This window comes from Pteronotus mesoamericanus, unplaced genomic scaffold (genome assembly GCF_021234165.1).
Source record: "Pteronotus mesoamericanus isolate MK-2021 breed Mesoamerican mustached bat unplaced genomic scaffold, CSHL_Meso_final scaffold_54, whole genome shotgun sequence".
In the NCBI taxonomy this organism is placed as follows: Eukaryota; Metazoa; Chordata; class Mammalia; order Chiroptera; family Mormoopidae; genus Pteronotus; species Pteronotus mesoamericanus.
This window is the reverse complement of record NW_026555321.1, coordinates 32,789,795-32,803,632: the sequence shown is the minus strand read 5'-3', so window position 1 is coordinate 32,803,632 and position 13,838 is coordinate 32,789,795. Positions and strand designations below refer to the sequence as shown.

Here is a 13,838-nt window from a genome sequence, read left to right as displayed (position 1 = left end):
CGCTGGAAAGGTTTGGTCACATCTGGCCCAGCCCTAAGCAGGACGCTCCCCCATTCCCTGTTTGGGGGGCAGCAGTACAGGAAAGCTTCTGCCAGCTGAAACAGGCACACCGCACGCTGATGTTTCCAAGTGCACAGCACATCTTGGGCGAAAGCACAGAGGAAGAGCTTCCACATTGAGCCAATGTCCTGATGCTGGGTCTATGTCCAGCTCTGGCAGGCCCCAGATGGCACCAGCCTCCCTGTTTAGATGCTCTTGGGGCATTGCCAGTGAAACAGCTGACCTCCTTCGGGGAGTGTCCGAGAGTTGCTGACGCCTACAAAGATATGCAAGCATGCCCCCCAAATAAAATGAAATAACGGTTCCTGCGCTCAAGTTAGCTCCCTGGCTGAGACCGCGGAACAAAGGGGCCGTTTGAATAAACTGGAGTAAATACCAGGATGGAGAAAGTGATGAGGGAGAAGTAACAAGCTGGGCCTGCAGACTGGCGGCAGGGTGCTCCTAGAGAAGGGCACAATGAAGTGACAATCAAAGGACTCCTTTCAACTCCTCCAAGTTGCCAACTCTGTCACGCTCCAGTGGCTTCCTACAGATTCCTCCTTCTGCCTCGACCTTCTCCCCACTTTTTCTCCCCTCCTCCTCATCTGTCAGGACACCTCCTAAAACCTCTTCATCCCCCAGCCACACACCTCACCTCTGTGCCCACCGCTGTTCTCTCTGGTAGGACACGGCTCTTTACCTTCATAGGACACATGGCGACCTCATGTGTTTACTGGCTTGTTTGCTTTTGGACATCACTCAGGAGGCTATAAGCTCCCTGGGCAGTAGGACCGAGTTCGTTCCGCACTGCAGCCCCAGCACGGCACGGTATGTGGTAATGCTCCGAAAGTGCTATTGGCACACGCAGGTTTGTGTCCACTGCAGCAAGACTCACAAGAGCCAAAAGGTGAAAACAACCCAAGTGTCCATGAAGAGATGAATGAATGAATGAATGAAAAAAATGTAATATGTACATACCATGGAAGAAAATTCAGCTTTAAAAAGGAAGAAAATCCTGTCACATGCTACAAGCTAGATGAACCTTGAGGACATTATGCTAAGTGAAATAAGCCAATCACAAAAAGACAAATACTGTATGATTCCACTTATACAAGGTGCCTCGAGTAGTCAGGTTCAGAGACAGAAAGGATGGTGGCTGACAGGGGCTGGAGGTGGGGGAAACAGGGAGTTTGTATTTAATGGGGACAAAGTTTCATTTTTGGAAGATGGAAAAATTTCTAGAGATGGAAGATGAGGATGGTTGCACAACAGTGTGAACATACTCAATGCCACTAGGCCATACACTTAAAAATGGTTACGATGGCCCTGGCTGGTGTGGCTCAGTGGACTGAGTGCCTGCCTCCAAACCAAAAGGTCGCCAGTTCGCGTCTCTGTCAGGGCACGTGCCTGGTTGCAGGCCAGGTCCCCAGTTGGGGGTGTGCAAAAGGCAACTGATTGATGTTTCTCTCCCTCTCTTTCTCCCTTCCTTCTCCTCTCTCTTAAAATAAATAAATATAATCTTTTTTTAAAAAATGGTTAAGATGATATATTTATGTTGCATATATTTTACCGCAATTAAAATAATTCAAAAAGAAAAAAAGTGTTTATAAATGACTAAATGAGGAGGAAAGGAAGGAGGGAGGGAAAGAAGGAGGGAACCAGGTGGAGGGAGTAGGAAAAAAAAAGAGAAGGGAGTTGCGTACACAGGGACTAGAACAAGTCCATTACTCCCACAACCAGCTCCATGCAGTTAGCTCTTCCTTCTGCAGGCACCACACTGAATTGTCATGCTGATCATCTCATTAAATGCGACGGCAAAGACCCGGAGGTGAACAGCACAGGAGGCTTCAGGCCCCCCTGACCGTGCCTGCACACACTAGAGCAAGGGGCCATAATCCTCTGCTTCTCCAGTGGGACTCCTGGCATCTACGACAGGTCTTAAACAACATGTGACATCTGTAAAGCTCCTCCAACTACTCCATCTCATTTGATCCTCCCAACCACCTTGGAAGGAGGAATCTTTATTCCCATTTGATGGATAAGAAAACCGAGGTCAGTAAAATGAAAAGTCTATGTTTGTGCCTGGGGGCCCAGATGAGTAATCTGGGGAAATGGGAGTGATCTGGCAACACTGGACACCAGGAAGATATCCTTCTGTGGGTTGGAAGGACAGCATGAAGGAGCAATGGGCAATGGCATTCTGTGTGTGTGGCCACTGCCTAGACACACTAAGCGGCACAGCCCGGAGGAGCACAGTGAGGCAGCACCTTACTCCCACATTCCTCCCTGCCTATGGGGGCCAGTGAGCAGGAATTCCCCAGGATGCCTCAGAACACACTTTGGAACACATGGCTGCTCATTGCTGTCAGCCAAACATCTGGCCTTGTCCTTCAAACAGATGTTCCAGCATCATGTAGGCATGAGTTTCAATCCCAAAACAAAATTATTTTGGTGGGAGGGAGGGAAGGAAGGGAGGGAGGGGGAGGGGGAATCACTAATATCTCAGAACTCCCACAGCAGGCTGGTCTGTATCTCTAATTGGGTACACCTTGGTCTATCGGGTACTTTGATTTATTGTGGTTCCCTATGCACTGATCTGCGTCCCCCACTAGACAACAGGTGTCTTGGGAAAAGAGACATTATTTTATTTACCTCTGTGTTCCCAATCCCTAGCACAGGTTCTGGTACACAGAAGGTCCTCAGTAAACATTTACAGAATGAACATGCATTTTGCTCTGAATTAATTCAGTGACGTGACGCGGGGCAATACTCCCCTGAGGGGAGAAAACACACCTGAATGGTCTGAGGATGACCCAGGGACAGGCAGGCTCTGGGTGGGGCCACCCAGGACCAAGACTGGTCTGTTACGGGGACAGGTGGGGCACTGGGAACCCCTGGGAAGTGAGGATGTGGCTTTGTTCCCATTCTCCTGGCGCTCTTAGCACCACGCCTGGCACAGGGGTGCTTTGTAAATACTTGTGGAATTGAGTCTGTGCCAGGCCTACATTCTTCCGGTCTTAGTCCTATTCAACATGAATCAACACTCCACCAGTGTGTCCCCAACTTGCTGTGATCTTTGGGGCCCTCTAAGTGTTTGGAGAGGAAATAGTTTCCATTATCAATAAATATGAGTTAAATGAAGATAAACTGGTTCCACCATAAGATTTCTCACACCTTCGGTTATTAAGGAGATTGGATTCACGTCAGATTGCCAGGGTTTGAATTCCGAATCTACCACTTCCTAGAAGAGAGCTTGGGATTCTTAATCCCTCCAATCATTCATTTCTCTTCTATAACATGGGGAGATGGTGACATCTATTACAAAAGGCTATCATGAGATTACATGTGAAAATACATATGAAGAACCTATTAAGGTATTTGGCACATAGTAAGCCCTCAATAAATTGCAGTTATACTAATGATAATTTTGAAAAATATGCTACTTTTATTAATATATATTTGACTATCTAAGAGGAGGATATATGAGATTAGACCATGTTTCCCACATTTTTTAACCACAGATTTTACCCACAATTCATTGTCCATTGGACTCCAATTAGGAGACATCAGTTTAAGTCAATAGCACCTAGGTTATCAGAATAACCAGGTAGGGTTGAGGGTGGGGAAGTCCTCATTTGCATGGCTCTGTTTTAAGTGAGCTGACAGATAATGCCTTGATTTTTCCATTTTTTCATCTGAGGTTTTTAACCTCAGGTTCAGACACCGAGTCTAGGGAGCTATACTATCACTAAAAATTTCTGAGAAAACTGTGTGTTTAAGGGCAAATATTCACCCAGCTACTGTTGAACACCAGCTATGTGCCAGACACTCTACTGGGCGCTACAAATATGAAGGGAAGAAAAAGCAGGTCCATCCTCCACAGAACCTTCATCCTGGCGAGAGAGATAGATATTAACAAAATAACCAGATAAAATAGTTAAAATTGCTTCTGAAATAGGGACCAAGGAGAGGTTCACAGTGCAATGAGAATGTACACAGAGGACGCATTAACTAGGTCAGGAGGAACAAACAGCAAGTTCAAGGCCCTTTTGAGGGAGGCAGCATGCTGAGTACATGGAATGCCTAGGAGGCTGGGGGCGGAGAGTCGGGGCACAGGGGGAGGCAGGAGAGACCTGTGTAGTGATTCAGAAACCGTGCTGGGGAGTCCTGACTTACATGTCTTTCTAGGCACGGGGCCCATGGCTTTCACGGAATTCTCAAAGGGCACTATAACCCTAACACAGTTTAGAGAAGTCCCATTGTCAGTGGCCAGCCCTTGGATGCTGAGGAGGACATCTGAGGTTTTTGCCTGCCCATTCTAGGATGAGCACTTCTATGTTCCTTTGGAGAAATCATCTCTTCCCATTCTCATCCAGGTGGTGGTTTCTGTGGGACACTCTCTGGGGAAGATCACGTGACCACAGTCTGATCAATAAGAGGCAGGCATCTCTGGCCACTGGAACAGACTCAGATGGGCACAGGACCAAAAAGGACCAATGAGCAGCTGCCCTAACACTTCTGCAGGCATTGCTAACAGATGCTCTCCTCCTACAGGCTGCAAGCCTGATAGAAGGTAAGCCCAGAGCAGGTAACAGTCACCTTGAGACCTCAAGGGGTGAGGCTGTGACAAAAGGCATCAAAGAAGACAGTAGAGCCAAAAGAAGAAGAGAGCAGGCACTGGTGATACTTTTTGATCCTCCAGATCCAACCTTCACTAGAATCAGAACTGGACTTCCAAGAACATGAGTCAATAAACCTTTGTTTTCAGCCCATTTGCAACCAGTAGTTCTTACTGATACATCTCTCAAGTCACAGGTTGGAAAACGGAGGCCCAAAGAAGAATCAATGTTCCCTCTTCACAAAGCTACATAGGAGCACAGCACCTGGGCCTCTGGACTCCCAGACCAGAGCTCCCGCAGCTACCTGGCACAAGGCCTTCCTGTTGGCATTCCTGACTCTTCCAGCACCTTCGTGGGTCTGGACCCCTCCATCTTCCTTCCTCCTTGTCCTGACTTTGGGGTGAAGCAGCTCTGTCCCTCTTCTTTTCTAACCTCAAGGCTCCAGAAAGAGAAACAACAAAAAGCATGAGATCTTTGTTCCACCTCAGATCCGGAGACATCTCTGGGTACTAATTTCCTCTGGCGGCCGGGGCGTGGGCAGCTGTGCTAACCCTCAGGCCACAGCTGCAACCGTTGCTGGAACCATTCAGCTCCTGCGTTGTACTTAAAGCCCATCTTATCTCCTCTGCTCCCCAAATGCACCCACAAGCCAGAACCCCCTCCCTCGGTTCCCTTCCTCCCTCACATGCCCTCCCTCCAGAAAAGCCATCGCCTTTCTGAGCGTCGGGCCCCAGTTTCCTAATGACTCCAGGCTGTAGAAAGCCATCCTTTCTTGATGCCCACTGTCCCGCTGCCTGGGCCACACCTCTGTGTGTGGGTGTGAGGCACAGTATGGCCCTTCCTGCTCTCTCGTATACTTTTTGGTTGTTCCAGGCACAACAGGCTGGGATGTCCAACTGTATAAGCAAATAGCACAGAGGTTAGGTCTAGGCTCTGGAATCGGATGCGCCTGAGTTTGAATCCTGCCTCTGCCCCTTCCTTAGAAAAGTGACTTTGGACAACAGACTTATCCCTACTGAGCCTCCATGTTCTTATACGGAAAGTGGGAATAATGACAAGCATGTCTATAGCTTAGTAATTGGCACATAAGCATATGATGAATGTTAGTTATTAATACTGTTGTTGTTGAAAATGTCATTAAACACTATCACTCTTGGGCTACAGCTACACAGTAAAATAGAAGAAGCCAACAACCAAGAGGTATTAGTGCCTGTTCCTGCTCCTGCTCTTCAGCCTCCCTGAAGCTCTGATTTCTCACCTGTGAAATGGGTTTACAAATGGCTGCTGTATTATCTCACAGGATAACTGAGAGAATCAAGTGTGAGAACAATAACTAACAATATCACTTTCATCCAGCTTTACAGTTTACGCCATAGTTTAAAGGGTCATATCAGTCTTTGCAAGACATGACTGAGACACAGAGGTGAAGGGACTAGCTCAGGGTCACACCGCTCACAAGAGGCAAAATAAGTCTCTTGGCACATGGTCCTCCACTATCTTATTGAGTGCTGTGTCCCTAATTAAATACCTGCTTGTGCCTGTAGCACAAGGCCAGGCACAGAGCAGGTATTTAATAGATGCTTGAGTTCTCTCCCCAATGCCATGCTGTCTCCCCAGCTGAAGGCTGCTAGGCCAGCATTTCCAGGGCATCCCCACAATGCCTGGCCCAGTGTGTTAGAAAGAACTCCTGACTGAACAGCCCTCCTAGACATGTGGGGGAAAGGAGTGGAGTCCAGTGGCTTTCACGGCTGCCAAGTGAGTTTTGGTTTGGGAAAGACACGTTGTAAGTCACCTCAGCTGTAGGGAACAAGACTGAGGAGGGATAGCCCAGGTTCAAGGAGGACAAGTGGAAATTACTAAGGAACCTTTAATAGGACAGCAGATGCCCTTGAAAAACAGGCCGCTTGGTTTCTACCCACAGAAAGCTAGAGAGTTAATAAGTCACAGTGGGTTAGCAGAGAAGCCACAGGAAGTGAGACTGAGCAGGAAGTTCTTCTTGGCCTCTATTTCCCTTACCCTTCTGCTCCCCCACCACTGCTCTTTTGGCTGCAGAAGCAGTTGACCACATGGTATGTCCTCAGCCACCACCATGGACTTGGAGGTGGGCAGGGAATACGGGCCAGAGGCACTTACTTCAGGTTTGACCCAGTTCCTGCCTGCAAGTTTCACCAAAACCACTGGAGTTAGAAGGCGGGAGCAAAAGATACACCCTGCAATCACGCCAGAAAACCCAAACACAGCCATCCTCACTAAGTTCTGTTTGTTCTCCAAACCCTAGGGCAGATCTCACCTCCCCTGCAAACCCTTCTCCCGGCCAGTGCGACTCCCGGTGAGCTTTCTCTTGTCGAAACTGAAGTACCACAAGCTTATCCCACTTCCCCCTGTAGATCCCGAGTTGAAAAAGGCACTAAGAGACACCTGCCACCATCCTTCCACGGGTGGCAGGGATTCCCTCCTCAGCATCCCAAGTATGTAAATTTTGTTCACAGTTTCTCCTTGACCATATCTCAGCAAAAGGAAGCTGACAGCCTCACAAGGGGGCTCAGCCTATTGGGCAATCCTAATTGCGTTCAAGAACAGATGTTTTGGGAAACAAAGGCAGCAGTGGGCTGTGGCAACAAGCACATGTGATTTGGAAGCAGGGAACCTGGCTTGCAACCCCAGCCTTGTGAGTTCTTGCGAAAATCACTGGCTTCTTTAAATGTCGGTTTCCTCCTCTGAAACTGGATGGAATAACCTCCCTACATCTCACAGGGCTATGGAGAAGAATACATGAAAATTTGTGCAAAATACACTGGGAAATATCATGATCTGCACAGGGAGATGGCATTATTTAAAGGGCCATGAAAGTAAACATTAAGGACCCAAGGAATTCCTAGCATTGGCCATTTCTTTAGCTTACGGTTTTGAAGGGCCAGTGAAATGGAAAGATAACTATATTGCTTTTCTATTGCTGCTAGAACAAATTGGCATGAACTTAGCAACTTAATATTGCACAAATTTACTATCTCACAGTTCTGTAGATAAGAAGTCTAGGCTGACAGCTGGCTTCCTGCTCAGTGCCTTGCAAGGACGGAATCAAGGTGCTGGCTGGCTGAGCTGTTACAAGAAGATTCTGAGAAGAAACCACTCCTTCCTGGATTGTGATTGTAGCAGAATCTAGTTCCTTGCAGTCCTTCCTAGCTAGCCGTCAGCTCCAGGGGTGGGGGCACTTAGCTCCTACAGGACTCTCGAAAACCTTTGCCCTTGGAAAGGCCCCTGTGTCTCAGCCAGGGCTAGTGCCGTGTGCTGTGTCCTTCTGACTTGCCCTCTGCTGCACTTCTCTCCTGTCTCCATCTGGCGAAAGTACTCATGTGATTAGATTGGGCTCACCCAATAATCCACAATAATCTCCATATTTTAAAGTGATTATCAGTTGAATTGTGTCCCCGCCCCCCAAAAAAAGAAATGTTGAAGTCCTAAGCCCCAAATATGACCTTAATTGCCAATAGGGTCTTACAGGGGTAATCAAGTTAAAATGAAGTCATTCAAGTGGGCCCTGATCCAATGTGTGTAGTGTCCTTACAAAAGTGGAAATTTGGATACAGACATATGCACAGAGAGAAGATGGCCATGTGACTCAAGTGATACATCTATAAGCGCAGGAATGCCAAGGATGGCTGGCAAACAGCAGAAGCTAGAAGAGGCCAGGAAGAATTCTCGCCTAGAGCCAGCAAAGAGAGCACAGCCCTGACGACACCTTGAATTTCAGACTCTAGCCTCCAAAACGGCCAGACAAACAATTTCTGTTGTTGTAAGCCACAAATTGTTACCATAGTCCTGAGAAACTCATGCAAGTGTCTTAACGTTAGTTACATCTGCAAAGTCCCTTTGCCATGTAATGTAATATTCATAGGTTCTCAGGAAATCAAGGTACACACATCCTTTGGGGGAGGGGACAGTATTCTTCCTACCCAAGTCATCCAGTGATGATCAATCCTCATGTCTCAGCACACATGCTTTCTCATCAGATGCACTGAGCAGACAGAGCCCAGAGGAAAAGGCAGTGCCTGGGAACCTGGGAGAAGATGAGGAGGAGGAGGTAAGGGGTCCAAGAAGTGGCCCAGGGCAGAAGCCAAGTGGCAAAGAGAGCTAAGGTGATCCCACTTTGTTATAAACAACACATACACGGCTAGCAGGGAAGTGTGAGAACCTTGCAGCACTTTTGCATCTTACTCTCTCATTTTCCTCACCTTTTCAATGGGGATTGTCCCCATTGAAATATTGATAGAAATATAAGAGTTAAATGAGGTAATGAAAATAAAGAACACCTTGCACTTATTATAGAGCTTGGCATAGCATAAGCCATTATAGTTATATATTGATTATACAGATGTTTAATTATGTGTATATAAAACATAGTGCATACATGTACACGCACACAAGTCTGGGAGAAAACATTCTGCTCTGTTAACAGTGATTACTTATGGCTGGTGGCAAGAGATTTCAATGTTTTATTTAGAGGTTTATATAGTTCTATGTTATTTCAATTTTTCCCGCAAGCACGTATTACTTTTAAAATTTAAAACTATTCTTAATTAAAAACATGTATCTCCCTGGGAAACTAGTTGAGCACATCCTTCCACACCCACAGAATTGTATTCTAATATTGAAACACAAATTTGCTATCACACACACACACACACACACACACACACACACACACCAGAATGTTCCCTAAAGCCATTCTCCCTCTCATCAGTCTTAAACCCCATCCCCACCCCGGCCCCTCAGCCTCCTCAGCTGTACCCCCAGATGAAACTCAATCCTCTGTGGCTTGTGTCTTTTGTGGAGCTAGAGGCAGCGGTGACTCCAGCAAATCCCCCCATCCCCCACTGCTGTGAGCTCCTCCTCCTCCTCCTTGAGGAGCTGGGTTCTGAAAGGTTCTTTGTTGCTAAGCAGACTGCTTTGGGGGGTTGTTTGAAAAACACTCTCTGCAGACATTTCCATCTGCTCCCAGGGGTCAAGAAAGCAAAGGGCACTAGTCCCGGTGCCCTGAGTTGTACAACCCCTAAATCTCCACCTTCCAATTCAATCAATCAATTAATTCACATACGGAGATTATTGAGCAAGGAGATTCTAGAGGCCAAGGTGAGGAAGGCACATGGTAATGCACTGCACAGTCCCAGCCTTTAACAAAGACTTTTTTCAATGAGTTGAAATGATTTTGTTTCACAGGACAGCACAGGAATTTAAAGTACAGACTTTGCATCAGACTTGATTTGAATCTGAACTGTTAGTCACTATCTGTGTGACCTTCAACACCAGGTTTTAGTTCTTTGAGTCTCAGTTCCTTCATCTGTCAAATGGGGATAAGCTTGCCTCACGGTTTTACTGTTTTATTGTTAGGCTGAATGACTTATATGTATAAATCTCCCAGCACCTAGAGGAAGTGCTTAATAAAGGGTGCTGTTGATGTCACTATTCTTATTATTAGAAATGCAGGCACGGATTCTGCCCTCCAAGCATTTGTGGTCTACATGGGAGCTAGGCAGAACCACTTGAAAGTTCAATGAGGACTTGGCTGCAATATGAAAGGCATTTGGAGGCTGAAGGTCAAACAAATAGTAAATAGTTCATTAGTTGCTTTACAGGAGAGGTTAGAAGAAGAAGGTTATCCAGCCAACCTGGCTCCTTACTCTTGCACTAAACAATCCCTACCACCAGACAGAGGTATGAATCAGTTCAGGCCCCACCCTTTAGCTCCCCCACTGTTCTTCTGAGCACCACAGCCAGGACCTCACCTTGTTCCCAGGCCCCGATGCAGGTGCACCTGTAGTCACCTGCCTGGTGTATCCTACTCTCACCATCCTCCCTCCATAGACCGGGCTTGTACTATATGAGACCCTGCCCTAGATTCCCAAGGGTCCAAGGCCTAGACTCCTCTTTGCAGTATTCATCTGCTTACTGGGGGTAGGCGTGGTCTGTGGTTTCAGAAACACTGCAAACCCCTTCACCTGCCGGGACTCCAATCTTCTACTGGACACCATGCCATGCCTTTTCCACCAAGTGGTGCCTCTCTAGCCCTTAGATGCCTGCCTACATAGTCTAGGCCAGACTTCAGCCCCTCTCACTAGCTACCCTTTATTCCAAGAGAGGGCAGAGAGGATCAATCCCAAAGAGGCCAGAAAGGGAGGCTCAGGGGAAAGGAGCCTTCTGTGAACTGGGCTGATTTCTGGAGGCGAAGGCATACAAATGGCACTTCATTTGTAAGACAGTTGCCAGGCAAATACTGAGAAATATTGATGTCCAATAATAGGGGGGAAAAAGATTAGAAATGGATTGTAATGCTCCTTGAATGCCAAGCTTGATCCCTCTCCCCCTTAAAAGGTTCCTTGGAGGATTAGGCAGAGGAGGAGGGAGTGGGCAGGCACACACAGGTCAGCAAGGCAGAGTGCTGGGGGCGCTCCACTTTCCACCCAAACCAGAGAGCTCAGCATTCTCCAGCCACGTCACCCCTCAAACCCCGGGGCTGGTAGAAATGATTAACCACCAAGCCCGTTTCACTCTTGCCACACCACACTAGTCAATGCTTCCTCAAAGAGCACCAAGTTGTCTCAATCTTACTGCCTTTGGACTTGCAGTCTCCTCTGCCAGGAATGCTCTTCCTCTGCTCTTCTGTCTTCAAGGTCTAATGTGAGAGACTCCTCCTCTAGGGAAGCCTGTCTGCCTCTCCCAGAGAGGCTCTGCTGTCCTTTCCTCCATGTTCTCACAGAACTCTGAGTGCCCCTCTATTACAATATTTACCATACTGCCTGTCTTCACTATTTCCCGAGTATTATTAATCTCTCTTTGTTGCTACATTGCCAGCTCCTTAAGAACAGGAGTCATATTATTCATTCTGCAAGAGCACCTGGGACTCTCAATAAATGCTTGCTTGTAGTACTATTAGTACCACCTTTTATAGAATGCTTACTACATGACAGCGATGGCATTAAGAACGTGAGATAGAAAATCTCATTTAATCTGCATATAACTCTGCAAGTTAAGTATCATTTTAGGATAAGGAGACAGTCCTCTGGAGACCCTCAGTTGAAGCATGAAACACCTTGGGCAGGTCATCTCTACCTCTTTCTAAACCCAAGCACATACTTCTGACCCCGGGGATAATTATGCCATTTGCTTAGGTAGCCCTGAAGTAGATGTTTGTTTCCAGTTATTGAAATCTACTCAATTTGAGTCAGCCCGATCGATAAGCTGCTCTTGAATAAACATCACAGGCATCTGTTATTCTGCAGAGGAGCAGCTTGTCATTTGGACAGCCCTCGAGCAAGGTTAATCAGACCTTCCTATGGCCAGCGGGTACTAAATTCTCCCTGTATCTTACTATTTCTTCTGCAGAAAAAGAGCTTTAACGGTGATCTTTCTAAAAGTCAATGTGCCTCCAAGATAAAAAGTGGAAGAGGGGTGGCCTAGTTGGTGAATTAATTGAGGAAGGGGCCAGGCAGGATGTAATCATCATGCCCAGCAGTGGGAAGCAACTCAGGAGAGAACCACACCAGCGCACACCCACACTCTGCGCTAAGTGCTTCACATTCACTACCTCTCCACACGTCATCTCTTTTTCACCTCGTCAAAGAAGAACCGTCTTCGCCAACCTCCTAATCATAAATCCAGTGGCCTGTCTCAGCCCTGGTCCTTCTCATCCTCTTTCTTCCTTGCCTGAACTTGCCACCGGCATGCCCCAACCCCTGACCCCCTTGGCTTGCATGACTCTAGTCTCTGCTGCTTCTTTCTCTTTGTTGTTCCTTTTGACAGCATGTGCTCCATTCCACTTCACTCTCCTCCTCCCATCTCTTTTCCGTCTGCCAACCTCTTCAATCAGGGCCCTACATTCAGCCTCTGTCTCATTTCACTGGATGACTGCTCCCTGGGGATCTCATCCAAGCTTGTGTGGGATGTGGCTTGTACCAATCAGTGACGCCCTCAGAACCTTTGCACATCTTTGCCTTAGCTGTAATGGCGATTAGGGCAACAAACCAGGTCCAGAGCAAGTCCTCCTCATTTAGCAAACAATCCTCTGTGCCAGAGGCCTATGGAAGCAATAGATTTGGGACTCTTGTTCCAGTGCCTTTCAGTGTCCATCCCAAATTAGAAGAGGGTAGGGGAGGGGAAGAAAATACAAGAAAATAGAAAAAGCAAGGATCAGCTGTGTACTTATCAAATGTGCACTTTTCTGTATGTGCATTATACTTCACAAACACAGGTTTTAAAAGACCCACATAAAACAAGAAGCAAACAGCTGAGAAATCCATGCTTCAGTTAAAGCAGGGGAGAGATAGAGAGATATTGGTTCACTCTCCTGTTCCTAGTAAGGCCCATGGGAAGACTGAGCATGGAAAGCCTTATGGATGATAAGTGGATAATTAGAGTGTCCATGTGTAATATTACACAATGAGGGGTCTTCAAAAAGACTTTGACAGAGTTGTAGACCTAGAGGAAGGGACATGAAGGCTCAACTAATCTACCTTTTCATTTGTCAAGTGAAGAAACTGAGGCTCAGAGAGGGAAAGTCTTGCCTCAGTCCAGGGATCACCTGCCACACATGCCTCCTCTACTTTCTGGTCCACTGATATACTGATCAAAAGTGTCACAAACAGGTTCTAGAAGAGCTCAGGGGCACCTGACAATATTTCCTGGGCTGGAGGAAAGCTCTCAGCAGCCTGCCATGGCCAGTTACAGCAAAGCTTGTCTCATGGCTTTAGTGCTGTGTCTTTTTTCTCTTTGATGTATGATCACTTAATTCCCTCCCTGATTGCTTTTCAAAAGCAGTCTAAATTAATGCGAACTCACCAAGGGCGAGGCTCTCTATGAATAATTAGTTCATGATAATACATGCAAATAGGGAACTATGCAAAGTTGGGCTAAGAACTAGTGCTCCCACCTCCCTGACCCACTCACTCTCTTCACGTTGGGAAGTCTCTTTACACCTTTAAAAAAAAAAAAAGGGTTTGATGAAACTCGAGAATGGGTGGTATTTCTAAATAAGCAGCTGTGTTCACTGCAGGACAGCAAAAGGAAAAAGAAGCTAGAAGAATCAGACCAGTGACCACTAGGGGTCTTCTTCTTTTTTGTAGCTTTGGCCAGAAACAAAACAATTGTCCAGCCCAGGCTGGTGTGGCTCAGCAGACTGAGCACCGG

The 13,838-nt window shown here is 46.9% G+C and overlaps 1 protein-coding gene across 5 annotated transcripts in view; it reads right to left on the bottom strand.

The window, feature by feature from the left end:
• Positions 1-13,838, bottom strand: part of SRGAP3 (SLIT-ROBO Rho GTPase activating protein 3) — a 238,718-nt gene that overhangs the window by 167,265 nt on the left and 57,615 nt on the right. The window lies entirely within an intron of this gene.